A 27159-nucleotide genomic window follows, 5' to 3' on the forward strand; every position below is an offset into this window, starting at 1 on the left:
TTAGAATAGTTAGGTGGTCGTTTTTGACCAACTTTGATGCAATAGGCTGAAGGGCCTTTTTCCGTGTTGTCAATCTGTGATTCTAGCCAACAGTATATTGTTGACAAAGATAAAGCTCATGAAATAAAATCAGCATGGACACAATGTTGACCAAGTGACTGGAAATAGTGGGGTGAACCATTGTTTTTTGGACTGGAGAAAGATAGATAGTGGGGATAGAATGGATGTGGAGAAGATGTTTCCACTAGTAGGAGAGACTAGGACCCAGTCTCAGAGATTCGGGCACAACCTCAGAGTGAAGGGATTACCCTTTAGAACCGAGATGAGGAGGAATTTCTTCACAGGTGGTGAATCTATAGGACTCTTCTGCAAAGGGCTGTGAAGGACAAGTCATTGAGTATATTTAATACAGAGATAGGCTGTTGATTAGTTAGAGGAATAAGGGTTATAGAGAGAAGGCAGGAGAATGGGGTTGAGAAACATATCAACCAGGATCAAATAGTGGGGCAGAATTGATGAGTCAAATGGCCTAATTCTGTTCTGATATCTTATGATCTTCTGGTTCCCAGGACACAGTATGAGGCCACTGGTTTTTTTTGATCTACATTAATGATCCTTACTTGGAAACGTAGGGTGTAATTTCAAATCCTCAAAATATCCTCTGTTATGAGAAGGATAGTGATTTGATTTCAACAGGGCATAGGCTGATAGAATGACAGATGAAATTTGATAAAATACGAAGTGATAGATGTCAGTAAGAAGAATGAGAAGAAATAAAAAATAAAGAATTCAAGTAAAACTGGTGCAGGAGTAGAAGAAAATGGGCACAAATCATTGAAGGTGGCAGAGCCGGTTGTGAAACTACTTAACAAGGTTCTTGGTATGTTGGACATTAATAAATGCAGGCATTAATGATGAAATGGTGAACCTTTTTAGAACAGTATAAGCACCAACTGAATTATAATGTCAAATGCTGGCTTGAACCTTTTAAGAAAATTTTCAAAGTGATCAGAAAGGCTGAAAAACAATTTCTAAGAAGAGCGAAGTGATCCCTACTGTCCAGTCAGATTGGAGAATCTGGACTGCTGCTGGCATTATCGAAGGCAGAGACTTCATAGAGAGTTTGGTGTTCAAAACCTTGAGGATTCTGTACAGAGTAAAGAGGTAGAACTGTTCCCGTTGACTAAAGGATTAGGAACCAAAGCAGACAAATTCAAAGTCACTTGCAAAAGAACCAGAGATGAAATGAGAGATTTTTTAAATGAACAATTTAGGATCTGAGTTGCCCTGTCCCTATGTATGGTGGAAACAAACAAACTGCAGAAGCTGAAATCCAGAGCAGACAGGCAACTGAAACAAGGTTATACCTGAAACATTGACCTCTCCACCTCCTGATGTTGCCTGGTTTGCTGTGTTCTTCCAGCCTCGTGCCTGTCTACTCTGTGTATGGTGGAGGCAGATTTAATCATGCCTTCCAAAGGGAATTGGACTACTATGAGGAAAAGCCATACTGGGAAGTGAAGGAGTTGAGATGTTCCTGTTGAAAATTGGCCTGGCTATGAGAGGCTGAATGACTTGCTGTGCTGTGACCATTCTAAGATTGTATAAGGGCTCTGTAAGCACTGAGATCTCTTTTCCACAAGATAAATGGTTTATTGATGAGAGAATAAAACTGGATTAAGTTAAGAAGTAATTATAATTCTCTAAGGAAAACTTGTAATTCTAGCAACATTTTTTTGTCATTTGAGCGGTAAAGCTGGAGGAGGATGGAATCTGTATTTATAAAGCTGAGTAAACCATATTCATAGTATCAAACAACAAAGACTCGAGCCTTTATCTCTATCCTCTGGTAATTATCAATGTCGCCAGGACACTTGCTGTAAGGTTCTCTGCTGCTCGCACCCTTAATTTTAAGCTAAATGTATTGTTGTACCTCTTTTGATCTGCCAAGCACAAAACATCGCTGGACAATGGAATTATTCAACTTCACTCTGTACTACCCAGCTGTAGGGCAAGCCGAGCCACTCCCATCATGCTGCATCAGTTTATGTGGAGCAATTTAGTTATGAGAAAAGGTGGGATAAACTCAGATTATTTTCTTTAGAACAGAGAAGGCTAAGGAGGAACCTGATAGATGTGTATAAGATTATAAGGGGCTTGAACAGGGTGGATACAAAGCAGCTATTCCCCTAAGTTAAAGGGTCAATAATGAGAGGGCATAGTTTTTAAGTCAAAGTCTGGAGAGGGATCTTGAGGAAATGTTTTTCTCCCAGAAGGTGGTGGGAATCTGGAATGCACTACGTCAGAGGGTAGTAGAGGTGGGAAACCTCACAACCTTCAAGTACGTGGATGAGCATTGAAGTGTCATAACGTTCAAGGGTTTGGGTCAAGTGGAAAGTGAGACGAGTATAGGTAGGTCAGCACATACTTGGTGGGCTGAAGGTTCTCTGCTGTATGACTCTGACTGTGGCACATTAGGCACCCTCCTCAATGCCTTTTGTGTAGAGCTTGGATCCTTGAATAGAAAAAAAACTAAAGATGAAAATCAAAGGAATGTAGCACATAAACCATCCTTCCAGAATAATATCATATAAGTGCAATGCAGATCTGCACCCCTTTAAGGGAATTGTGAAAACTACTTTCATAGTTTTCTTATTCTTGTGTAATAATTCTGTCATACGTGCAAACTGCCTGTTTTACTCAAAACAAGAGTGAACAAAGTAAATTTACTCAGTTTGATTTATTTTGTCTTGGAATGAGCTCCTAGTCCTGCCTTCCCAATGTTAATGCCTGCCTTGTGCCTTGTGCCTTGTAGGTGGTGGAAAGACTTTGAGGAGTCGGGAGTTGAGTCACTTGCTGCGCAATACCCATTCCCTGCCCTGCTCTTGTAGCCAAAGAGATAAGGTGCCACAAAATAGGAACGGTTGAAAGCATGAAATTAGATTGTTTAGAAACAAATGTCAGTCTCACAATATGGGGTCACTCTAATTTGTTAGAATCCGAGAATCCCTACAATACAGAAAGAGGCCATTCAGTCCATGGAGTCTGCATTAACCCACTGAAGAGCATCCTTCCCAGACCCACCCCTGACCCTATCCCTGTAACCCCACATTTACCATGGCTATTCCACCTAGCCTGCCCATCCTGGACTCCATGGAGCAACTTAGCAGGGCCAACCCATCGAACCTGCACAGCTTTGGATTATGGGAGGAAACCCATGCAGACACAGGAAGAACTTGCAAACTCCACGTAGACAGTCACTCAAGGCTGGACTTGAACCCAGGTCCCTGGCATTGTTCTAACCACTGTGCCACTATGCTGCCCCAATTACCTTCAGAAGTTTGTTTTGAGCTGCTTACTTTAACCCTACATCCAGTGTGTGATGGAGTTACAGCCCACAGTGAAAGAGTGTGTTCCAGGATTTACATAGCAACAGTGAAGGAAAAACAACATAATTCCACGTTAGAATGGCAAAGAGAGGAGAAAGAATCTGACAAGCATGTTCCTCGGCAGCTGCTTTCTGTATTGTTCTTGGTGATAGATGTCATTGTTGAGGCTAGTGCTGTTGAGCAAGCCATGCAAGTTATTGCAGTGCTGCTTTTAAGTGGTACTGAGTGCCCACTGGGGAGGGTGTGATTGTTGAAGGTGGTTGTTGGGTTGTTGGAGCTGTACTCATCTAGGCAATGGCAAATATTCCATTACACTCCTGTATTGTATTGTATAAATGTGGAATAACTAGGTAATCAGGAGTTGAGTCACTCACCACAGAATACCTCAGCCGTGATCTGTTCTTATAGCCACAATATACTGTGATCCCACTATAACATGGTTGACGCAAATTGTATCTTGAAACAGCACTTATAGATGGGTTAGTGCTACTTAAGAGCATTGTTTCTTGCTATCCATAAATTCACCTGCACCTCAATAATAAATATATAAGTCATTAATTTTGGGAATGCAGAACATGAATGACTTCTTGAATTAAAGAGTATGTATCTTTATGCAACATCAACTTGTACTCGTGTATCAATTGCTTTAGTCCTAGCAGTGATATGGGAGATTTTGTAAGATTTAATATAGAAGTGCTTGTACTTGAAAGGAAAGACAACCTTTCAACCAATCTCTATATTTCAAGACTAGATTTTAGAGTCACCATTTTGAGCCACTTTGTCTGCAAGCTCATCGTGTTAAACATAACTTCACGGTTTACTTGACACTTCATGTTTACTTAATGCTCTCCTTCTGTAGTCAGCATTCTAACAATCACAAACCATTCCACAGCTTTAAGCTTGACAATGCCAATCTGTTCAATGGCGTAGAGTGATTTGTTGGTATCATTATCTGACATCTCTTCAGCAGCTAGCTTCTAAGCTTGCTTTGCTTCTTTTTAGCTAAACCCTTGTGAGTAAAGTGATGCAGCATCTTGCAGTTAAACACTGATTTCCACATGCTGGACATGCTTTCTTGTCCTTGGTCTGATGTCCTCTACAATATTGACATTCTGCTCTTGGCCTTGATCTTCCATTGGTCCTTGGGCAAATATGTCTTCCTTTTTTCCCCCAATGCTTTGTTCACCTTCAGCCTGGATTGGTTCTCAGCATAATGTAAAGCCTCCACCATTCACCAATTAATCCATTCAGCTGATTATTGACAGCCCCCAAGCTCCTGCGCTTTTCTTCAATGTCCATTTTTACTCCTTCAGTAGTTGTGCTATTCTATCAGGACCACATATGCCTAAGAGAATCCTGTCTCTGATGAGATCATCTTTCAATTGTCTAAACTCGCAAGATTCAGCTTGATGTGTCAGTGCTGTCACATACTGACCAATAGTCACCCCCTCTCGTGAGCTCTGATGTTGAACTCATACTGTGCATATAAGATTCAAGATGTCTTCAAAGCCTTCAAACGCTCAGCTTCCGAGATCTAGCTTGGAGCATTTTATTTCTCAGTCTTTTTATTCAATCTATAGCTATTTCATACTTTTACAACAAAGAGTGGAACAAATTCCAATTCTGTTTCATACCTCATTTCATTTCTACAGCATCTGGGACTGGAACATTTACAGTCTTTCTAACTCCCCCAGTAATTTAAATTTGCAGACTATGGTTTAATTTTTTTTGCAGTAGCTGACGTTCGTTCAGCTCTGAAATTTCACTCAATCTCAGTCCCCTCTTCTGATGCTGCTTTTCATGTAAATTGTTTAATGGTTGCCTCTAATCAAATTGAAAGCACTTACAGCAGAGGTAGAGATCACATGATTCTAACAACATTAAATTCTAACAGGACTAGATGGGGTAAATACAGAAGGGATATTCCCAGGGAGTCCAGGACTGGTGGTCACAATCTGTGGGAACAGGGTAAACCAATCAGGACTGAAAAGAGGAGAAATGTCTTCACTAAGAGAGTATGTGGCGTTCTCTGCCACAGAAAGCATTTGAGGCCAAAACATTAAATATTTTCAGGAAGGAATTAGATATAGTTCTTAAAGCTGGAGGGATTAGAGTGTATGCAGGAGAAAGCAGGATAACAATCATGATCATATTGTATGGCACAGCATACTCAAAGGGCCAGATGGTCTACTCCTGCCAATATTTTCAATGTTTTATCTCCTAAATAAGCAAGTGTGCTCACTAGGTACAAATGCATTTCTCCAAACACATTGGTTTTGACCTGGTTCACACTTGAAAATTCATCTGATGTCCATCAGACTCTTTTTATGTTTCATCATAATGTCTGTGTTATTTCTATGTTGTTTTCTTTAACCAAGAGTGAACATTCTCAGTGTGGATTAGTAAGTAGCACAAATTCAATTTATTTGCAGATTTCAAACAGAGTTAATTAGCAGAGAGACTGATAACATACAAATACAAAATAGTTTCCTTAGTTGAGTATCGTGCCTCTTTGCTCCTGGACATGTGCTGCTCTAACAGTCCTTAACTCATTAGTATACTCAGCTTTTAAAACAGAAACAGAAAAATCTATTTCTTACATCATCCAAGGAGCTCTGGCTTTGGTCTTCCGACAGTTTTGCCCTTGCTGGAACTTATGTAACTTGCATGTGAAGCATCTCTTCCTTACAGGTCATTCTCACTGTTCCTGTCAGTCTTTGAATTATTTTAGCTGACTAGATGTGTTCTAATTATTATTGAAAGTAGCCCTCTTCCAATCTATGTGGTATATTTTATATAATTCATTACTTTTCTCTCTATTACCAACCCAAACTTTATATGATGATCACCTTGACAAAAATGTTCCTTCATAGACAATTGATCTACTATTCTAATATTTGGTAATTAAAATGCCCCAAAATCCCCAAGCTCCTCTCTGATTTCCCTTCCGATTTGTTTCCCTATTGGTCCTTTACTAGTTGAATGCCTATAGTTCATCTCAAGTAGTCATAGAAATGTACAGCATGAAAACAAACCCTTCGGTCCAATTCATCCATGCCGACCAGAGATCCTAACCTAATCTAGTCCCATTTGCCAGAGCCCGGCCCATATCCCTCCAAACCCTTCCTACTCATATACCCAGATGCCTTTTAAATGTTGCAATTTTACCACTTCCTCTGGTAGCTCATTCCATACACGCACCACCCTCTGCGTGAAAACGTTGCCCCTCAGATCCCTTTTATATCTTTTCCCTCTCATCCTAAACCTGTGCCCTGTAGTTCTGGACTCCCCCCACCCCAGGGAAAATATTTTGTCTATTTACCCTATCCATGCCCCTCACAATTTTATAAACCTCCACAAGGTCACCCCTCAGGCTCTGACGCTCCAGGGAAAACAGTCCCAGCCTATTCAGCCTCTCCCAATAGCTCGTGTAACACCATTGTAATTCTCAACTCTAACCAAATGGATTCTGTCCTTACTCCTTAAAAACACCCTCCCGTTTCAATGCTACAGTGTCTTCCCTAAACAGTCCTGTCACCCCAGTTCTCTTTTATTCCCTTTTCTGAACACTTTCTAGACTTGAATATTAAGTATCCAGTTCTGATCACTTTAAGCCACTTATTCACACAGAGTTTGTAGTTCCCCAGATTCACGTATGTTGATATATCTGCATAATTTAAGAAATGAAAAAAAAATGCAACAATACCAATGTTCTCGGTATGGTGTTCATTAAAAGTGTCTGCCACATCTAGTGGCTGAAGGTTTGTTCGGCGTCAGCTCTTTTAAAACTGATAGGCTGTCCACCCTGTACAGGTTAGTGCCCAATTAGTGTGTCATTGATCCATTACACAGTTTTCCAAATGTTTCAATGGACCACGGATTATAACCTTTTATTTCTAATGTTCAAAGTATTGAAATCTAATAATTAACTAATTAAATGCAGAAATGTAGGTCAACCCTATTTTTAAAAGCCCTAGCTCCCAAGTATCATCATACAGTTGATTTGAGATCTGGATAATATGTTATTTCCTACTGCACCACAAATGATTAAAATGATTGTTGCCACAGTTAAACACACTTTTTACCCAGAGAGAAAAAAAACATTCAAATTCATTAGTCACTGTCACTTTGTAGAAAGTATTTTGAATGCCAGCATTTGTCTTATTTTCAGAAATAGCATGAATTGCATGCAGTTGACTTCACCTATTATTTACTGTGTGTCTGTCATGAGACCCACTTCTGACCTAAAGCTGTTAGAAAAAGTTATCTGTAGCATTTCAGGCTACTCTAAAGGTAAGCTTGATGCTATGCCTGGACTTTCTGCAGTTTCTAAACTTCAAAAGGGAAGATGAAGTAAGGAAATAGTTTGTTTTTGGACAGCATTGTTTCTGGGTAATTTGGTGTTTTAGTTTTGATCTAAAAAGGCTGACTTGAACATGTGAGGTTTCTGCCTTGATCCTACTTACACAAAATTGTTGAATCACATTCCTGTTACCTTGAAATGTAAGTTGACATTCTTTGCAATATTGAGCTGTACATCAACAGAAAAATACTCCACTAACAAGTGTCAAACCTCACACACGAAGATGGCTGTGGATGCTGGTCATTTCAACCTCAGATATTGCTGCAAGTGTTTCTTGGGACAATGTCATAGGTTCAGTCATTTTCAGCTGTTTGGTCAATGACTGTCTCTCCATTATGAGTTCAAAACTTGGGATGCTTGTAGATTATTGTGATTCCATTTTCACTTCCTCAAACACTGAAGTGTGTGCAACAAGATCTGACCAACATTTAGGCTTGGGCAACATCAGCTTTTTACTCGTCAACAATCGAAAATCTCATGGTTAAGCATTTTCCTCACTCAACCATTATATCAATGAGGAATACATAATGTTACTATCCCTGTAGAGACCAGTAACCTTTTAAAAATAATTTAATTCTCAGTGACTGATTTAAAACATCATGCAACAATGTTTCAGGATTTAAGATATTTCATATAACAAACAAAATAAAATCAACATTACCAATACTCAAAATTACAGAGAAGACATCCCCTATTCGAGTTTTAATGTACTCAAAAATCCTACGCTTTGGTTCTACCTTAAAGCATATTCACAGTCTTTTTATAGGAGCTGGTCCATATTAACTCCCAGTTTTGAATGTGCTCACTTCTCTCTGCTTCCCCAAGTTGTATTACCCATTGATCTTCAAATGTCCAGGCCCTTCGCACTTTTGAGCCCAACATGAACAGTGCTAAGTTGTTGAGGGTGACTGTCCTTGATTTTGGCCAACTGTGGTATAAAGGGCCCCAACAAAATCGGAGCTAGTGGGAATTGGGAAAAATTGCTGGTTGGAATCATACCTAACATGAATTCGGGGTGGCACGGTGGCTAAGTGGTTAGCACTGCTTCCTCACAGTGCCAGAGACCTGGGTTCGATTCAGTTTTGGGCGACTGTCTGTGTGGAGTTTGCACGTTCTCCCCGTGTCTGTGTGGGTTTCTTCCGGGTGCTCTGGTTTTCTCCCACAATCCAAAAATGTGCAGGTTAGTGAATTGGCCATGCTAAATTGCCCATCGTGTTCAGGGATGGGTAGGTTAGATGCATTATTCAGTGGTAAATGTAGAGTAATAGGGTAGGGGAATGGGTCTGGGTGGGTTACTGTTTGGAGGGTCGGTGTAGATTTGTTGGACCAAATGGCCTTTTCCCACAGTGTAGGGACTCGATGATTCTATAAGATGCTCGTGGTTGTTGGAGACCAATCATCTCAGTTCCAGGACATCTCTGCAAGAGGCCCTTGGAATAATGCTCTAGGCCCAACCAACTTCAGCTGTTTCATCAATGACTTTCATTCCATCACAAAGAATGAGGATATTCACCTATCGTAATGTTCAGTCCCACTTGGTGGCATGTTTGCCCAGTGGTTAGCTTTGCTCTCTCACAGCATCAGGAACCCAGATTCAATTCCACTCTCAGGCAACTGTCTGCTTGGTGTTTTTGCATTCTCTCTGTGTCTGTGTAGTTTTTCTCTGTGTACTCTGGTTTCCTCCCACAGTCCAAAGATGTGCAGATTCGGGTGAATTAGCCATGCTAAATTACTCATAGTGTCCAGGGATGTGCAGGCTAGGTGGATAAGCCATGGGAAACGCCGAGTTATAGCGATTGGGTAAGGAGGATAAGGCTGGGTAGGATGCTCTTCAGCGTGAACTCGATGGGCTGAATAGCCTGCCTCCACTCTGTAGAGATTGTATGATTTGTGATTTACTGAAATTCTGAAGCTGTTCCTGTCCATATGCAGCAAGACCTGAACAACATTCGAGCAACAAAGTATCTGAAGTAAACTCAATGTGCCCCTCACATAGAGATCTGCTGGTATCAGGAGTATGTTACAGTCAGAGGTACGAAAGCAGCAAATTGCTGCTCTGGGAATAGACCCTCTAAAATCTCAAGCAGAATCAGCAAATTGCTTGTTCTTCTGCTGTATTTTCTATGAAAATCTGTGCTCCCTGCCTTAGGCTATTGTTTAGAGGTGTTTCTGAGTCCCTTCGTTCTGTAATAGGATATAAAAGATGAGTTGTATTCATCAAAGTGACTTGCAGTTCCAGTATCCAATGAGTTAATGCAGAAAGATATCAAAGAAATAACTTCTCTTCCCAAGAAGTGCCAGGGTTAGATTACATACACTGTCCAAATTCTGCTGAACAGCACACTATCCAGCTTCTGATGTGTTAAGATCCATTTCACATGAAAGTGGGAATTTGGCTTCTTTGTGAATGTGTACTTTGTGAGCAATATTTCAGTTTAACTCCATAATTTGGTCACTTTCATACTTTAAGAAAGAGTAATTTTCACTTGCTGGAAAGCTGCTGTCTGCTGGCTTTACAGTCTCTACAGAATACGATGAGTGCTGACCTGTTATTTGATTATAAATACCATCTCAGTGAAGTCAAGTACTGACTACACTAAAGCGTAACAGCATTTGGCTGGCTCAAGCCAATAGCCTCAGGCTATAGGGACATGTGTCAAGGGTGGCACAATGATGCCACTTGGCTAGTAATCCAGAGGCATGGGCTAACGTTTGGGGAGCATGGTTTCAAATCCAACCCCAGCAACTGGTGAAATTTAAATTCAATTAATTGAAAACTTGTTTCGGTAGTGATTGTCAGAAAAACCCATCTGGTTTGCTGACACCGTGGCCTACGTGTGATAGCAGATCTGCAGCAATGTGGTACACTGTTAACTTCCCTCTGAGATGGCCTAGTAAGTTTGGGACCAAGTAGGAAATGCTGGCTTTGCACTGATGCTCCTGTGCCATCAGAAAAAAACAAACAAAAAGCTTCACAGCAAGATTGTCCAATCTTTCCACACTTCAGTTTGTCTCTCACTCAATGGGACAGTGAAAGATAAAATTTGGTACAAGAATAAAAATGAATAAATCAATAATAGAAATAGCCATTAAAATCAGGAGAGCCAACATCATTTATTCCCCTGCCCCTCACCCCAGTAACATGGTTGCTTGTCTTTTCTATTTTAGCAGCAAACCTGGGAAGAGTAACGGAATAGGCCCCAAGTCCTGGTCACCAGGGAAGTGGTTGGGGGCCAGAAGCAAGTTCAGGAGTTGGCTTTAACTAATTCTGGCCTTGGCTTGCCCCTGGTGCTGAGCATTGCAAGCTGGCCTTAGCAGAATTCATACAAATATGGGAGTCAGATAAGGAGCAGGTATAGGTTATTCAACCCTATACGTTCATCCTGTCTTTCCCACATGTTGTCTTTCCCTCCTACAACGTGCATGTAACATGTGGACAAAATGGACAGTGAGGAAGAGATATGAGGACATGTTCCTCTTTGACTGGCTTAATCCTGCTTCTGTCCATGTGCTCAGCGATTAGCATTACAATAATGGCAAGCAGCAAGTACTGGAGGAATTGAGCTACAGGGAGAGGCTGAACAGGCTGGGGCTGTTTTCCCTGGAGTCTCAGAGGCTGAGGGGTGACCTTATAGAGGTTTACAAAATTATGAGGGGTATGAATAGAATAAATAGACAAAGTCTCATCCCTAGGGTGGGGGAGTCCAGAATTATAGGTTTAGGGTGAGAGGGGGAAGACATAAAAGAGACCTAAGGGGCAACGTTTTCACGCAGAGGGTGGTACGTGTATGGGCTGAGCTGCCAGAGGAAGTGGAGGAGGCTGGCACAATTGCAACATTTCAAAGGCATTTGGATGGGTATATGAATAGGAAGGGTTTGGAGGGATATGGGCCGGGTGCTGGCAGGTGTGACTAGATTGGGTTGGGATATCTGGTCGGCATGGACAGGTTGGACCGAAAGGTCTGTTTCCATGCTGTACATCTCTCTAACTCGATGATTGTATAAATGTGCCTATCCGCAGCCAATTCTGTGTGGTGACAAAATGAGGTTGGTTATTATCAGTGTACATCTGCAAATTAATGCTGTGTTTTTGGATAATTTCACTGAGTGGCATATAGATATGATATTGGAGGGAGCCAAGCGTAGGTGCTTGCAGGACAATGGAAGTCCCGATACCTATGTGGAAGAGAAGCCTTTGGAAGTGCTATTCTGGCTATGATTCAATATCAGGGCCTTTTTGAAGAAGAGGGAAGTTTGAGATAGGATAGCAGCTTTCTAGCATATGGCATCAAGACCTAAAGAGAAATAGATTTAAAGGAGAGAAGTATAACACCTACAGAGAGAGACTAACGTGGAGACAAGGAAGGAAAGTTGGCTCGTGAGGAGTTTAGATGGAACAGGATAGAGGGAGTGGACAGTGGGTGACAAGGACAAGATGAATTCAGGGAAGGAATGAGGAGAGATTACAGAGAAATGACAGATGATGTGAGTTCAGAGATGGAGTGTAGAGACCATCAAAGGACATTTGGGCCAAATGGGCCAGTGGAAGGGAGGGATGTGACAGGGAGCTGCTTCTGTTGTCTTGATCTTGGTAACAAAGAATTCTATGAGTACTACACACTTTTTTTTATTGGCAAAAGGAGACGGGGATAGAGAGGTTGGAAAGGTGTATTGCAGAGGAGAGAAGAAGGTGATGGTTATCTTAGCAATCCAGGATGAACCAGGAATAGTAAGTAATCTTAGCAGAACAAGCTGGAAAATGTCCTGCAGCCCTGCTTTCCTGCTTCCTTCTCTCTTCGCACCCCTCCTTCACTTTCCTCACATCCTTCCTTTGCTCTGCCCACATCCCTCCTTCGTTCTCCCAGCACCCCTTCTTTGCTCTCCCCTCCTCTTCATTCTCTTCATCCCATTTTACCCCACCATACCTCCTGCTTTCCCTTCCCTGCTCACTCACATTCCTCTTGTCCTTCCACCAGCTGCTCCTCCTCTGCTTTGCTCTCCCTCTGCTCTCTCTATCCCCCTTCCATGGCTGTGAGCCTCATGCCAGATACGTGACACATGAGGGCAGCTGTCCTCTTTAAGCTCAACGTTTGTGAGTTTTAAGCTGCAGATGTACCCAGCTGTCATTTCCAGGAGGAGTGGCCTAGCTTTAAAAATTACAGCCCCATACGTAACTTGTCCTGCCCAAAATGATCAACGCATGCCTGTCATTGATTGTGTTACTAAGTCAGCACCAGTAATTTTAATGTGCTGTACATTCCTGATGTTTAATTGTTCTGCACTGTTACAGTACTGCATACAGCACGGGGCTATACGGAACTCTCCTCACTTGAGTGTGAGAGGAGGTATTTGTTGCACCTACTTTGGAAGAAGGAGGAGGTAAGGTTTGGAGATTGCAATAAGTGGTGTACAAAAACACAATAACTGGCTGTACCTAGTATTTGAATTTGATAACCAATGCAGTGCCTAAATTAGCAACTAAAAAATCTTTGTAAGTTGTATGAACAGTGACGGAAATAATTCTACTACTGGGGATTGTATTTCTCTCCCAGTGGAAATGGCAGTAAAAAAAAAATTGGAAAAAACGTCCGTTTTAGGGAACTCATTTCTCAGGATTATTCAGCAATAATGTTTTAAAATCTTATTTGCCAAGAATTTTCTGTCCCTAGAAAAGTTGTTGATGTATAATCTGGAATCTTTGTTTTGCTTGTGTAAAGATGTCTACTGTTTCTGATGTGTTAGACGAGTAAACTTCTCAGTTTGGGCTGAATGTGGATGTGTGTGAGGCAGGAAAATAAAGCAGTAGGATGTAATTTGTCCACATTTGAGTAGCAAGTCATTCTACATCATAGCAAATGAACTTCTGAGTTTAAGGTTTTTTTTAAATAGTAGAACTCTCTGTAATTAGCTAGGATTCTGTAAACATTTTCTAACAAACTGTCAAAGGCTCTGATAACCCCTGGCATGGAATAGTTTCCACTTAGCTATGTCACTTTTTTTGGTAAATGTGTTTATTATTTTTCTTAGTAGCTGTAAGTAAACTTGGTCAATAAATCAGTCCCAGAGTAACTTCCCAAGGTTTCAGTGGATCTGTTAAATGGTGGGGGTGGGGGTGGGGTGTGGGGGGTGTGGGGGGTTGGGGCGGGGGGAAACGTGGGATGGTGGTGTGGAGAGTCTTTATTAAATATAAACTTTGGCTATGAAGTACTGTGTATGTATGTGATCAGCCTGTTTGCCTGCCTTCTGTTTTGGCTGAGTTTGTTTTAACTGCACTTTTCATTCTCCAGTTCTTTCTACACAGACATCTTGGACCTTCTCAACATCATACCTCCCTGAATATCAGTCCCTCCCAATAACACTCCTCCACTAATTCTTTTTCTTTCTTAGCTCACTCTTCATCTGCACGCAGACTGAAGCACTCTTGTACTTTGCATATTTTCTTACTCTGTGTGTTATCCCACCCAATGTGATTTTTTTTTGAGTGTCCCTATTATTTTTGTGCGTTCACCTTTTGCACGTATATACATGTGGAGTATTATGGAAAAAATGCCTTTTCTTTAGAATTGGTGGCGTCTTAGAACTGGACACTAGCAATGCTCCTCAAGATGGAACAGATGGGAATCTTGTAATCAACTGGGACCTTGAGGCAAGACATTCTGAGTGAGATAGCAGCTGCAGGTGGCCAAAATCAGCTGTGAATTCCATTGGGAAATAGTGCACATTCCTGAACTGTGGGGGTGGGAAATGAAGCAATAAGAGTAAAATGGATTCACCAGCTCCTTTTTGGTCTGCATTAGACCAAAGTTGTTTGATGAATGAGAGTCAAGGCACACTGCACTCCTATTTACTTGTGCCGCCTTTCTCTCAGAGCACTGGAATTTGTTACATCCCCGTTGTAACCCATACATCGTCCTCTCTCCCTTACCCTTCTCCCTCTGCTTCCCTTCCCCACATGCCTCTATATCTGCCTCTGCATTTGTCTCGATTCCCCCCCTGCCAAATTTTCCTTACCTGGCCCTTAACAATATGAAAAAGTGGTACATGTAGCCATCTCTCACAGTTCGAGAGAGATGAGCGATCCTGGCACTGCCTACGTGAATCCGAGGTGCACTGTTATAGAGTTATAGAGATGTACAGCATGGAAACAGACCCTTCGGTCCAACCCGTCCATGCCGACCAGATATCTCAACCCAGTCTAGTCCCACCTGCCAGCACCCGGCCCATATCCCTCCAAACCCTTCCTATTCATATACCCATCCAAATGCCTTTGAAATGTTGCAATTGTACCAGCCTCCACTACTTCCTCTAGCAGCTCATTCCACACGCGTACCACCCTCTGTGTGAAAAAGTTGCTTTTATATCTTTCCACTCTCAACCTAAAACTGTGCCCTCTAGTTCTGGACTCCCCGACCCCAATGAAAAGACTTTGCCTATTTACCCTATCCATGCCCCTCATAATTTTGTAAACCTCTATGAAGTCACCCCTCAGCCTCCGATGCTCCAGGGAAAACAACCCCAGCCTGTTCAGCCTCTCCCTATAGCTCAAATCCTTCAACCCTGGCAACATCCTTGTAAATCTTTTCTGAACCCTTTCAAGTTTCACAACATCTTTCCGATAGGAAGGAGACCAGAATTGCACGCAAGATTCCAACAGTGGCCTAACTAATGTCCTGTACAGCCGCAACATGACCTCCCAACTCCAGTATTCAATACTCTGACCAATAAAGGAAAGCATATGAAACGCCTTCTTCACTATCCTATCTACCTGCGACTCCACTTTCAAGGAGCTATGAACCTGCACTCCAAGGTCTCTGTTCAGCAACACTCCCTAGGACCTTACCTTTAAGTGTATAAGTCCTGCTAAGATTTGCTTTCCCAAAATGCAGCACCTCACATTTATCTGAATTAAACTCCATCTGCCACTTCTCAGCCCCTTGGCCCATCTGATCAGGATCCTGTTGTAATCTGAGGTAACCCTCTTCGCTGTCGACTACACCTCCAATTTTGGTGTCATTTGCAAAATTAGTTAATGTACCTCTTATGCTCGCATCCAAATCATTTATGTAAATGACAAAAAGTAGAGGACCCAGCACCGATCCTTGTGGCACTCCACTGGTCACAGGCCTCCAGTCTGAAAAACAACCCTCCACCACCACCTTCTGTCTTCTACCTTTGAGCCAGTTCTGTATCCAAATGACTAGTTCTCCCTGTATTCCATGAGATCTAACCTTGCTAATCAGTCTCCCATGGGGAACCTTGTCGAACACCTTACTGAAGTCCATAGAGATCACATCCACTGCTCTGCCCTCATCAACTCTCTTTGTTACTTCTTCAAGAAACTCAATCAAGTTTGTGAGACATGATTTCCCACGCACAAAGCTATGCTGACTATTCCTAATCAGTCCTTGTCTTTCCAAATATATGTGCATCCTGTCCCTCAGGATTCCCTCCAACAACTTCCCCACCCACCGGAGTCAGGCTCACTGGTCTATAGTTCCCTGGCTTGTCTTTACCGCCCTTCTTAAACAGTGGCACCACGTTAGCCAACCTCCACTCTTCCAGCACCTCACCTGTGACTATCGATGATACAAATATCTCAGCAAGAGGCCCAGCATTCACTTCTCTAGCTTCCCACAGAGTTCTCAGGTACACCTGATCAGCTCCTGGGGATTTATCCACTTTTATGTGTTTCAAGACATCCAGCACTTCCTTCTCCGTAATATGGACATTTTGCAAGATGTCACCATCTATTTCCCTACAATCTATATCTTCCATGTCATTTTCCACAGTAAATACTGATGCATAATACTCGTTTAGTATCTCCCCCATTTTCTGTGGCTCCACACAAAGGCCGCCTTGCTGATTTTTGAGGGGCCCTATTCTCTCCCTAGTTACCCTTTTGTCCTTAATATATTTGTAAAAATCCTTTGGATTCTCCTTAATTCTATTTGCCAAAGCCATCTCATGTCCCCTTTTTGCCCTCCTGATTTCCCTCTTAAGTATACTCCTACTTCCTTTGTACTCCTCTAAGGATTATATGCTTCCTTCTTTTTCTTAACCAAACCCCCAATTTCTTTTGTCATCCAGCATTCCCTATACCTACCAGCCTTTCCTTTCACCCTGACAGGAATATACTTTCTCTAGATTCTCGTTATCTCATTTCTGAAGGCTTCCCATTTTCCAGCCGTCCCTTTACCTGTGAACATCTGCCCCCAATCAGCTTTTGAAAGTTCTTGCCTAATATCATCAAAATTGGCCTTTCTCCAATTTAGAACTTCAACTTTTAGATCTGGTCTATCCTTTTCCATCATTATTTTAAATCTAATAGAATTATGGTTGCTGGTCCCAAAGTGCTCCCCCACTGACACCTCAGTCATCTGCCCTGCCTTATTTCCCAAGAGTGGGTCAAGTTTTGCACCTTCTCTAGTAGGTACATCCACGTACTGAATCAGAAAATTGTCTTGTACACACTTAACAAATTCCTCTCCATCTAAACCCTTAACATTGTGGCAGTCCCAGTCTATGATTGGAAAGTTAAAATCCCCTACCATAACCACTGTATTTTTCTTACAGATAGCTGAGATTTCCTTACAAGTTTGTTTCTCAATTTCCCTCTGACTATTAGGGGGTCTATAATACAATCCCAATAAGGTTATCATCCCTTTCTTATTTCTCAGTTCCACCCAAATAACTTCCCTGGTTGTTATTTCTGGGAATATCCTCCCTCAGCACAGCTGTAATGCTATCCCTTATCAGAAATGCCACTGCCCCTCCTCTCTTGCCTCCCTTTCTATCCTTCCTGTAGCATTTGTAACCTGGAACATTAAGCTGCCAGTCCTGCCCATCCCTGAGCCATGTTTCTGTAATTGCTATGATATCCCAGTCCCATGTTCCTAACCATGTCCTGAGTTAGTCTGCCTACTCTATTATGCCCCTTGCATTGAAATAAATGCAGTTTAATTTATTAGTCCTACCTTGTCCCTGCCTGCCTGACTGTTTGACTCACTTCTGTTCTCAACTGTACCAGTCTTAGATTGATCTCTGTCCTCACTATCTCCCTGGGTCCCCCCCTCCATCCTACCATCTTACTAGTTTAAATCCTCCCGAGTAGCCCTCGCAAATCTTCCTGCCAGTATATTGTCCCCTTCCAATTTTGGTGCAATCTGTCCTTCTTGTACAGGTCACTTCTACCCCAAAATAGATTCCAATGATCCAAAAATGTGAATCCTTCCCCCATACACCAGTTCCTCAGCCATGCATTCATCTGCTCTATCCTCCTATTCCTGCCCTCACTAGCTCGTGGCACTGGGAGTAATCCAGATATTACTACTCACGAGGACCTCTCTTTTTTTAAAATTTCTGCCTAACTCTCTAATCTCCCTTCAGAATCTCAACCTTTTCTCTTCCTGTGTCGTTGGTTCCAATGTGGACAATGACCTCTTGCTGGCCCCTCTCCCCCGTGAGAACATTGTGTACTCTCTCTGAGACATCCTTGATCCTGGCACCAAGGAAGCAACACACCATTCTGATTTTTCGCTGCTGGCCACAGAAACGCCTGTCTGTACCTCGAAGTAGAGAATCCCTTAACACACTTGATCTCTTGGAACCCGACGTACCCCCCCGTTGCATTAGAGCCAGTTTCAATGCCAGAAACTTGGCTGTTCGTGCTACGTTCCCCTGAGAATCCATCACCCCCTACATTTTCCAAAACAGCACACCTGTTTGAAATGGGTATATCCACAAAAGACTCCTGCACTAGTGTCTACCTCTCTTACCTTTCCTGGAGTTAACTCAGCTATGTGACTGTATCTGAGATTTCCCCCCTTCCTATAACATCACATACTGTTGCTGTTACAAATTCCACACTGCTTCTAACTGTCTCTCCAACCGATCCATTTGATCTGATAAGATTCACATCCAACAGCATTTATGGCAGATATAATCCGCAGTAACCCTTAAACTCTCTTTAAACTCCCACATCTGACAATAAGTACATATCACTCCTTTAAAGGCCATTTTTGCCCCTTCACAATCTACAGACCCAGCAAATAACACCATCTTATTCCTCTACAAACACTGCCCCAGCTTAAATGAATATTTATGGCTTATATTTTAAGTTTAATCAAGAGACTGATCTCCAAAATCATGTAATCAAGAAGAACCCACTGTTCTCACTACTGCAGATTCTCTGTAGGCCACACTTAAAACAACGATTAACTGATCTGATTCTGTGCTGCGAAATTCACCCAACAGTTCCTCCAAGATCAGTTGTGAATTTCACTATTTAATAATTTTTCCCAGATGCACTCTGATGTCCAGCGATACATGAATTCAAACATCAAAGGCAGTTACTTGCAGGTTCTTTCTCTCTCTCTCTCTCTCTCTCTCCCCCCTGCAATGACCTCACCATGTGCTTCCTTTGTCTGTTCTTCTCCCGTTTAAAACTGCTGTTGTTTTGACTTTTTTTTCCCCAAAGTTCCAAAACAATGCAACAGCATATAAAACTAATTGCTGCTCTTACAGCCAGAAATTTTTCCCGTGCTCCTTCTTGGATTACCCCCAGAATCTGTGAAATAAAAATGCAACATTCACTTAAATATGCTCTGAATATTTACTGTTAACGTTAAAGTCGAAATTTTTTAAAAAGTTCCACTGTTTGTACTTTATAAAAACATTCCTGCTGAAATCACATTAAACGTTTTGATGAAACGTCGCAAGTGTTAAGCTGTAGAAGACTGCACATTCAAGTTCTCTGTGGGATTGTCTGACTTCGAAGAAGAAAAATTGCCTGATACTGTAATTTCATAAATCACCATTTAATAAGGAAGCAGTGGTGGGTGGGTGTTTGGACAGAGACAGAAATGGCTACCTCAAATAAAACATTGATAGCTGTCGTACTGTGATGTGGGTTAGGTCCATCATAGAATTGCACAGCTGAGGAGACCATTCAGATCAGTCTCTCACCTTGCTATTCCTCCAAGGTCCTGATTTCTTTTGCCTTTAAGTATTTATCCAGTTCCCTTTTGAAGGTTACTATTGAATCTGCTTCCATCACTTCTGTGGCATTGAACCTTCCAGATCACAATTCTTCCCAGTTTAAAAAAAAAGTTAGTTTCCTCAAGCTCTTTTATGCAACTCCTTCAATCTGTGTAATCTGGTTACTGATCCTTCTGCTGCGGGCAGCAATCTATATCAAAGCATGATACCCAGAAATGAAGACAGTACTCCAGCTCAGGCCTGACAAGGTTTTTTTTAATAAGTATGAACAAATCTCAGCAGATGCTGGGATCTGGACTGAAAACAACAAATACTGGAAATCACAGCAGGTCAGACAGCATCCATGGAGAGAGAGCTAACGTTTCAAGTTGAGGTGACTCTTTATCAAAGCTGGGTGGCACGGTGGCACAGTGGTTAGCACTGCTGCTTCACAGCGCCAGAGACCGGGGTTCAATTCCCGCCTCGGGCAACTGTCTGTGTGGAGTTCGCACATTCTCCCAGTGTCTGTGTGGGGTTGCTCTGGTTTCCTCCCACAGTCCAAAGATGTGCAGGTTAGGTGAATTGGCCATGCTAAATTGCCCGTATTAGCAGGTGAATGGGTCTGGCTGGGTTGCTCTTCGGCGGGTCGGTGTGGACTTGTTGGGCCGAAGCCCTGTTTCCACACTGTAAGTAATCTTAAAAAAAAAAGCGGGAGTATGGAGGGAGCAGCATCTATGCTATAGTTTGGGGGGTACGGGAATGGTGGGAGGTGGGTAGCGTTAGGATGCTGGTGAAGAAAAGATGGTCATGGTTCAGATTAAGTGATTGGAATGTGAGAATAGCAGAACAATGGTGGGTGTCCTGCCAGACTTGAAAGGATAGTAAGTGGGATGTGGGAGGGGAGGACATGATAACAAGCTAAAAGGAAGGGAAGAAATGTACACAATTTAAAGGTGTTGAACTCACTATTAAGTTCAGAAGGCTGTAAAGTGCCTAGTCTGACGATGAGATGTTGTTCCTCCAGTTTGTATTGGGATTCTTTTGGAGCATTGCAGCATGCTGAGGACAGACACCTAGTCATGTGAGCAGAATGCTGTGTTAAAATGACCAGAAGGAGGCTGGAAAAACACAGCAAGACAGGCAGCTGTGGGGAAGTCAATGTTTCTGGTAGAACCCTTCTTCAGGACTAGGGATGGGGGAGGGTTTTGATTGGGGAGAGGGGTAGTGATAAGTGAACACAAGTAGGGAGGGTGTGGCCTGGTTGGTCAATGGGAGGAATGAATCCGATTGGTGATTGGAAAAAGTGGAATAGAAGGGACAAGGAGGGGCTGGAAAGGGAGTTGGTGGATAGGAAGGGGGGTTATTTGAAATTGGAGAACTCTGTGTTGAGTGCTTCGGGCTATCGGCTGCCCAGGCGGAAGGTGAGGTTTTCCTCCTCCAATCTGCGGTCTGATTCACTGTGGCAATGGAGGAGGCTGAGGATGGACATGTTGTAGAGGGAATGGGAAGGGGAATTAAAATGGATGGTGACTGGGAGGTCAGTTTGGCCCTTGTGACTGGCTGAGATGCTCTGTGAAATATGCCCTTAGTTTACATTTGGTCTCAGTGATGTAGAGAAGTGTTATGTTAAAACGACTGGCTATGGGAAGGTTGGGATCCTGCTTGCACACAGACTTAACGTGTTCTGCAAAGCGGTCACCCAGTCTGTGTTTGGTTTCTCCAGTGTAGAGTAGGCCACATTGGGTGCAGCAAATACAATACACAAGATTGGAGGGTATACAGGTGAGAAATGCTGTTTCACCTGGAAATTCTGTTTAGACCTTTCTTAATAAGTGTCTTTTACATTCCTTGTTTTTATATTTTATTGTAATAATAATGAAATTCTCTTCATTCACTGACATCACTGAAATTGACAGCAACCTCATAAGTCCACAGAATAGACTGCGCTGAAGAACACAGAATTGTAGATCAGTAATTCTGTGCTTCTCCAGGGAATGCACTATTAAGGCAATTCGAGATTATAAACAATAGAATATCGATCAAATTCACAAGAGCTTTTCCTTTAAGTCTGTTTGTCACCCCAAATGAAGTGTAACTGAATTTTTGACAGTGTATTAACTTCATAATTAGCTTTAAATTCTCTAATTGGCCACAAGAAGCTAATTTTGGATTTGCAAAATGTCAAATTTCCCAAAAATGACAAAATTTCACATTCTTTGAAAATAGTTGCGAAGTGGTGCACAGCTTGAGTATTGCCAAAAAAAACAGACATTGAACAGTGGAGCACAGGAACAGGCCCTTCAACCCTCCATGTCTGCACCAGTCATGATGCCTTTAGAAACTAATCCTATCTGTCTACAAATGCTCCCTGTCTGGTCATGTGTCTGTGTACATTACTGTCATACCTGCTTCTGCGATCTGCCAGAGCAGCATGTTCTCGGCACTTACTGTCCACTGTGTAAAAAAACATTTGCCTTGCACATCTCCTTTAATCCTTTCCCCTCCCCACTTAATCCTATGCCCCCTAGTATTTGAAATCTCCTCCCTGGCAAAAAATCCCTAACCATCCACCCAATCTAAATCTCTAATAATTTTATATACCCCAAAGTTTGTTTTAACCAGCACGTTAGTCCGACAGCCCAACAGTCCAAGATGGGGGCAGAATAAGATGCTTCAGCCGGAGCTCCTCTGCTCTGCCCATTCTTTTCATTCTATTCTCTTTTTTTCAAACTTTTAACGAACTTATCTAGAGGTTGATGGAGAAAACTGAAGATCATCGGTGGCGAAACCCGGAGGCGAATGGCAGGCCAGGCCAGGCCAACACGAGGGCAGAGAGTCCCAGGCCAGGCCAACTCAGGGGCAGAGAGTCCCAGGCCAGGCCAATTCAGGGGCAGAGAGTCCCAGGCCCGGCCAACATGAGGGCAGAGAGTCCCAGGCCAGGCCAAGCCAACACGGGGGCAGAGTGTCCCAAGCCAGGCCGACATGGGGGCAGTGAGTCCCAGGCCAGGCCAATGCGGAGGGCATAGAGTCCCACGCCAGGCCAACGTGGGGGCAGAGACTCCCAGGCCAGGCCAACGCGTGGGGCAGAGAGTCCCAGGCCAGGCTACAAGGGGGCAGTGAGGCCCAGGTCAGGCCAACGTGGGGGGCAGAGTGTCCCAGGCCAGGCTACAAGGGGGCAGAGTGTCCCAGGCCAGGCCAATGCGGGGGCAGAGAGTCCCAGGCCAGGATAACACAAGGGCAGAGTTTCCCAGGCCAGGCCATCATGAGGGCAGAGAGTCCCTGGCCAGGCCAACGCAGGAGCAGAGAGTCCCAGGTCAGGACAAAGCGGGAGCAGAGAGTCCCAGGTCAGGACAAAGCGGGAGCAGAGAGTCCCAGGTCAGGACAAAGCGGGAGCAGAGAGTCCCAGGTCAGGACAAAGCGGGAGCAGAGAGTCCCAGGCCAGGATAACACGAGGGCAGAGTTTCCCAGGCCAGGCCATCATGAGGGCAGAGAGTCCCAGGTCAGGCCAACGCAGGAGCAGAGAGTCCCAGGCCAGGACAAAGCGGGAGCAGAGAGTCCCAGGTCAGGACAAAGCGGGAGCAGAGAGTCCCAGGTCAGGACAAAGCGGGAGCAGAGAGTCCCAGGCCAGGACAAAGCGGGAGCAGAGAGATCCAGGCCAGACCAGGCCAAAGCGGGGAGAGGGAGTCCCAGGTCAGGCTAACGTGGGGGCATAGAGTCCCAGGCCAGTCTAACGCAGGAGCAGAGAGTCCCAGGCCAGGCCAACATGAGGACAGAAAGTCCCAGGTCAGGCCAATGCAGGAGCAGAGAGTCCCAGGCCAGGCCAACGTGGTATCAGAGAGTCCCAGGCCAGGCCAACATGAGGGCAGAGAGTTCCAGGTTAGGCCAACACAGGAGCAGAGAGTCCCAGGCCAGGCCAACACTGGGCCATAGAGTCCCATGCCAGGCAAATGCGAGGGCAGAGAGTCCCAGGCCAGGGCAACATGGGGGCAGTGAGTCACAGGTCAGGCCAACACAGGGGCAGAGAGTGCCAGGCCAGGCCAACATGGGGACAGAGAGTGCCAAGCCAGGCCAACGCATAGGGCAGAGTCCCAGGTCAGGCCAACACGGGGATAGAGAGTCCCAGGGCAGGCCAACATGGGGACAGAGAGTCCCAGGCCAGGGTACACGGTGGGAGACAGTCCCAGGCCAGGCAAATGTGGGAGCAGAGAGTCCCAGGCGTGGCCAACGCGGGGGCAGAGTATCCCAGACCAGGCCAACGCTGGGGCAGAGAGTCCCAGGTCAGACCAACGCGGGGGCAGAGAGTCCCAGGTCAGACCAACGCGGGGGCAGAGAGTGCCAGGACAGACCAACGCAGGGGCAGAGAGTGCCAGGCCAGGCCAGTGCAGGGGCAGAGAGTCCCAGACCAGGCCAACACGGGGGCAGAGAGTCCCAGGCCAGGCCAACACGGAGGGCAGAGAGTCCCAGACCAGGCCAACATGGGGGCAGAGAGACCCAGGCCAGGCCAACGCAAGGGCAGAGAGACCCAGGCCAGGCCAACGCAAGGGCAGAGTTTACCAGGCCAGGCCATCTCAGGGGGCAGAGAGTCCCAGGCCAATGCAGGGGCAGAGAGTCCCAGGCCAGGCCAATGCAGGTGCAGAGAGTCCCAGGCCAGGCCAACACGGGGGCAGAGAGTCCCAGGTCAGGCCAACACAAGAGTAGAGAGTCCCAGGACAGACCAACGCAGAGGGCAGAGAGTCCTAGGCCAGGCCAACACAGAGGAAAGAGAGTCTCAGGTCAGGTCAATGCAGGGGCAGAGAGTCCCAGGTCAGGCCAACACAGGGGCAGAGAGTCCTAGGCCAGGCCAAAGCGGAGGGCAGAGAGTCCCAGGTCAGGCCAACACGGTAGCAGAGAGTCCCAGGACATGCCAACATGGGAGCAGAGAGTCCGAGGCCAGGCCAACATGGGGGCAGAGAGTTCCAGGCCAGGACAACACGAAGGCAGAGTTTCCCAGGCCAGGCCAACTCGGGGGCAGAGAGTCCCAGGCCAACGCAGGGGCAGAGAGTCCCAGACCAGGCCAACACGGGGGCAGAGAATCCCAGGTCAGGCCAGGCCAACCCGGGGGCAGAGAGTCCCAGGTCAACACAGGGGCAAAGAGTCCCAGGTCAGGCCAGGCCAGGCCAGGCCAACGCAAGGGCAGAGAGTCCTAGGCCAGGCCAGGCCAACATGAGGGCAGAGAGTCCCAGGTCAGGCCAACGCAGATGCAGAGAGTCCCAGGCCAGGCCAACGCAGGAGCAGAGAGTCTCAGGCCAGGCCAACATAGGGGCCAGAGAGTCCCGGGCCAGGCCAACATGAGGGCAGAGAGTCCCAGGGCAGGCCAACTCGGGGGGCAGAGAGTCCCAGGCCAGGCCAATGCTGGAGCAGAGAGTCCCAGGTCAGGCCAACACAGGGGCAGTGAGTGCCAGGCCTGGCCAACATGGGGACAGAGAGTGCCAGGCCAGGCCAACGCATAGGGCAGAGTCCCAGGGCAGGCCAACATGGGGACAGAGAGTCCCAGGCCAGGGTACACGGTGGGAGACAGTCCCAGGCCAGGCAAACGTGGGAGCAGAGAGTCCCAGGCGTGGCCAACGCGGGGGCAGAGAGTCCCAGGTCAGACCAACGCGGGGGCAGAGAGTCCCAGGTCAGACCAACGCGGGGGCAGAGAGTGCCAGGTCAGACCAACGCAGGGGCAGAGAGTCCCAGACCAGGCCAACACGGGGGCAGAGAGTGCCAGGCCAGGCCAACACGGAGGGCAGAGAGTCCCAGACCAGGCCAACACGGGGGCAGAGAGACCCAGGCCAGGCCAACGCAAGGGCAGAGAGACCCAGGCCAGGCCAACGCAAGGGCAGAGTTTACCAGGCCAGGCCATCTCAGGGGGCAGAGAGTCCCAGGCCAACGCAGGGGCAGAGAGTCCCAGGCCAGGCCAATGCAGGTGCAGAGAGTCCCAGGCCAGGCCAACACGGGGGCAGAGAGTCCCAGGTCAGGCCAACACAAGAGTAGAGAGTCCCAGGACAGACCAACGCAGAGGGCAGAGAGTCCTAGGCCAGGCCAACACAGAGGAAAGAGAGTCTCAGGTCAGGTCAATGCAGGGGCAGAGAGTCCCAGGTCAGGCCAACACAGGGGCAGAGAATCCGAGGCCAGGCCAAAGCGGAGGGCAGAGAGTCCCAGGTCAGGCCAACACGGTAGCAGAGAGTCCCAGGACATGCCAACATGGGAGCAGAGAGTCCGAGGCCAGGCCAACATGGGGGCAGAGATTCCCAGGCCAGGCCAACACGGTAGCAGAGAGTCCCAGGACATGCCAACTCGGGGGCAGAGAGTCCCAGGCCAACGCAGGGGCAGAGAGTCCCAGGCAGGACCAACACGGGGGCAGAGAATCCCAGGTCAGGCCAGGCCAACCCGGGGGCAGAGAGTCCCAGGCCAACACAGGGGCAAAGAGTCCCAGGTCAGGCCAGGCCAGGCCAACGCAAGGGCAGAGAGTCCTAGGCCAGGCCAACATGAGGGCAGAGAGTCCCAGGTCAGGCCAACGCAGATGCAGAGAGTCCCAGGCCAGGCCAACGCAGGAGCAGAGAGTCTCAGGCCAGGCCAACATAGGGGCCAGAGAGTCCCGGGCCAGGCCAACATGAGGGCAGAGAGTCCCAGGGCAGGCCAACTCGGGGGGCAGAGAGTCCCAGGCCAGGCCAATGCGGGAGCAGAGAGTCCCAGGTCAGGCCAACATGAGGGCAGAGAGTCCCAGGGCAGGCCAACACGGGGGCAGAGAGTCCCAGGGCAGGCCAACACGGGGGCAGAGAGTTGCAGGCTAGGCAACATGGGGGCAGGGAGTCCCAGGGCAGGCTACACAGGGGCAGACAGTCCCAGGCCAGGCCAACACGGGGCCAGAGAGTCCCAGGCCAGGCCAACACGGGGGCAGAGAGTCCCAGGCCAGGCCAACATGAGGGCAGAGAGTCCCAGGTCTGGCCAACGCAGGAGCAGAGAGTCTCAGGCCAGGCCAACGTGGGGGCCAGAGAGTCCCGGGCCAGGCCAACATGAGGGCAGAGAGTCCCAGGGCAGGCCAACACGGGGGCAGAGAGTCCCAGGGCAGGCCAACACGGGGGCAGAGAGTTGCAGGCTAGGCAACATGGGGGCAGGGAGTCCCAGGGCAGGCTACACAGGGGCAGACAGTCCCAGGCCAGGCCAACACGGGGCCAGAGAGTCCCAGGCCAGGCCAACACGGGGGCAGAGAGTCCCAGGCCAGGCCAACATGAGGGCAGAGAGTCCCAGGTCTGGCCAACGCAGGAGCAGAGAGTCCCAGGCCAGGCCAACATGAGGGCAGAGAGTCCCACGTCAGGCCAACGCAGGAGCAGAGTGTCCCAGGCCAGGCAAACGCGGGGGCCAGAGAGTCGCAGGCCAGGCAACATGGGGGCAGAGAGTCCCAGGGCA

The 27159-nt window shown here is 46.1% G+C and overlaps 1 protein-coding gene across 9 annotated transcripts in view; it reads left to right on the forward strand.

Moving 5' to 3' along the window:
* disp1 (dispatched homolog 1 (Drosophila)) overlaps positions 1 to 27159 on the forward strand; it is a 360881-nt gene that overhangs the window by 179005 nt on the left and 154717 nt on the right. For 2 of the 9 annotated variants that reach the window (XM_072550726.1, XM_072550731.1), the window contains exon 1: positions 12987 to 13131. The exons of the other annotated variants lie outside the window; for them this stretch is intronic. The gene's annotated coding sequence lies outside the window, so the exon portion shown is untranslated. Of the gene's footprint in view, positions 1 to 12986; positions 13132 to 27159 lie in introns of those variants that run through there. 9 annotated transcript variants of the gene reach the window in all.

Source organism: Chiloscyllium punctatum, chromosome 3, assembly GCF_047496795.1.
Source record: "Chiloscyllium punctatum isolate Juve2018m chromosome 3, sChiPun1.3, whole genome shotgun sequence".
Taxonomy (NCBI): Eukaryota; Metazoa; Chordata; class Chondrichthyes; order Orectolobiformes; family Hemiscylliidae; genus Chiloscyllium; species Chiloscyllium punctatum.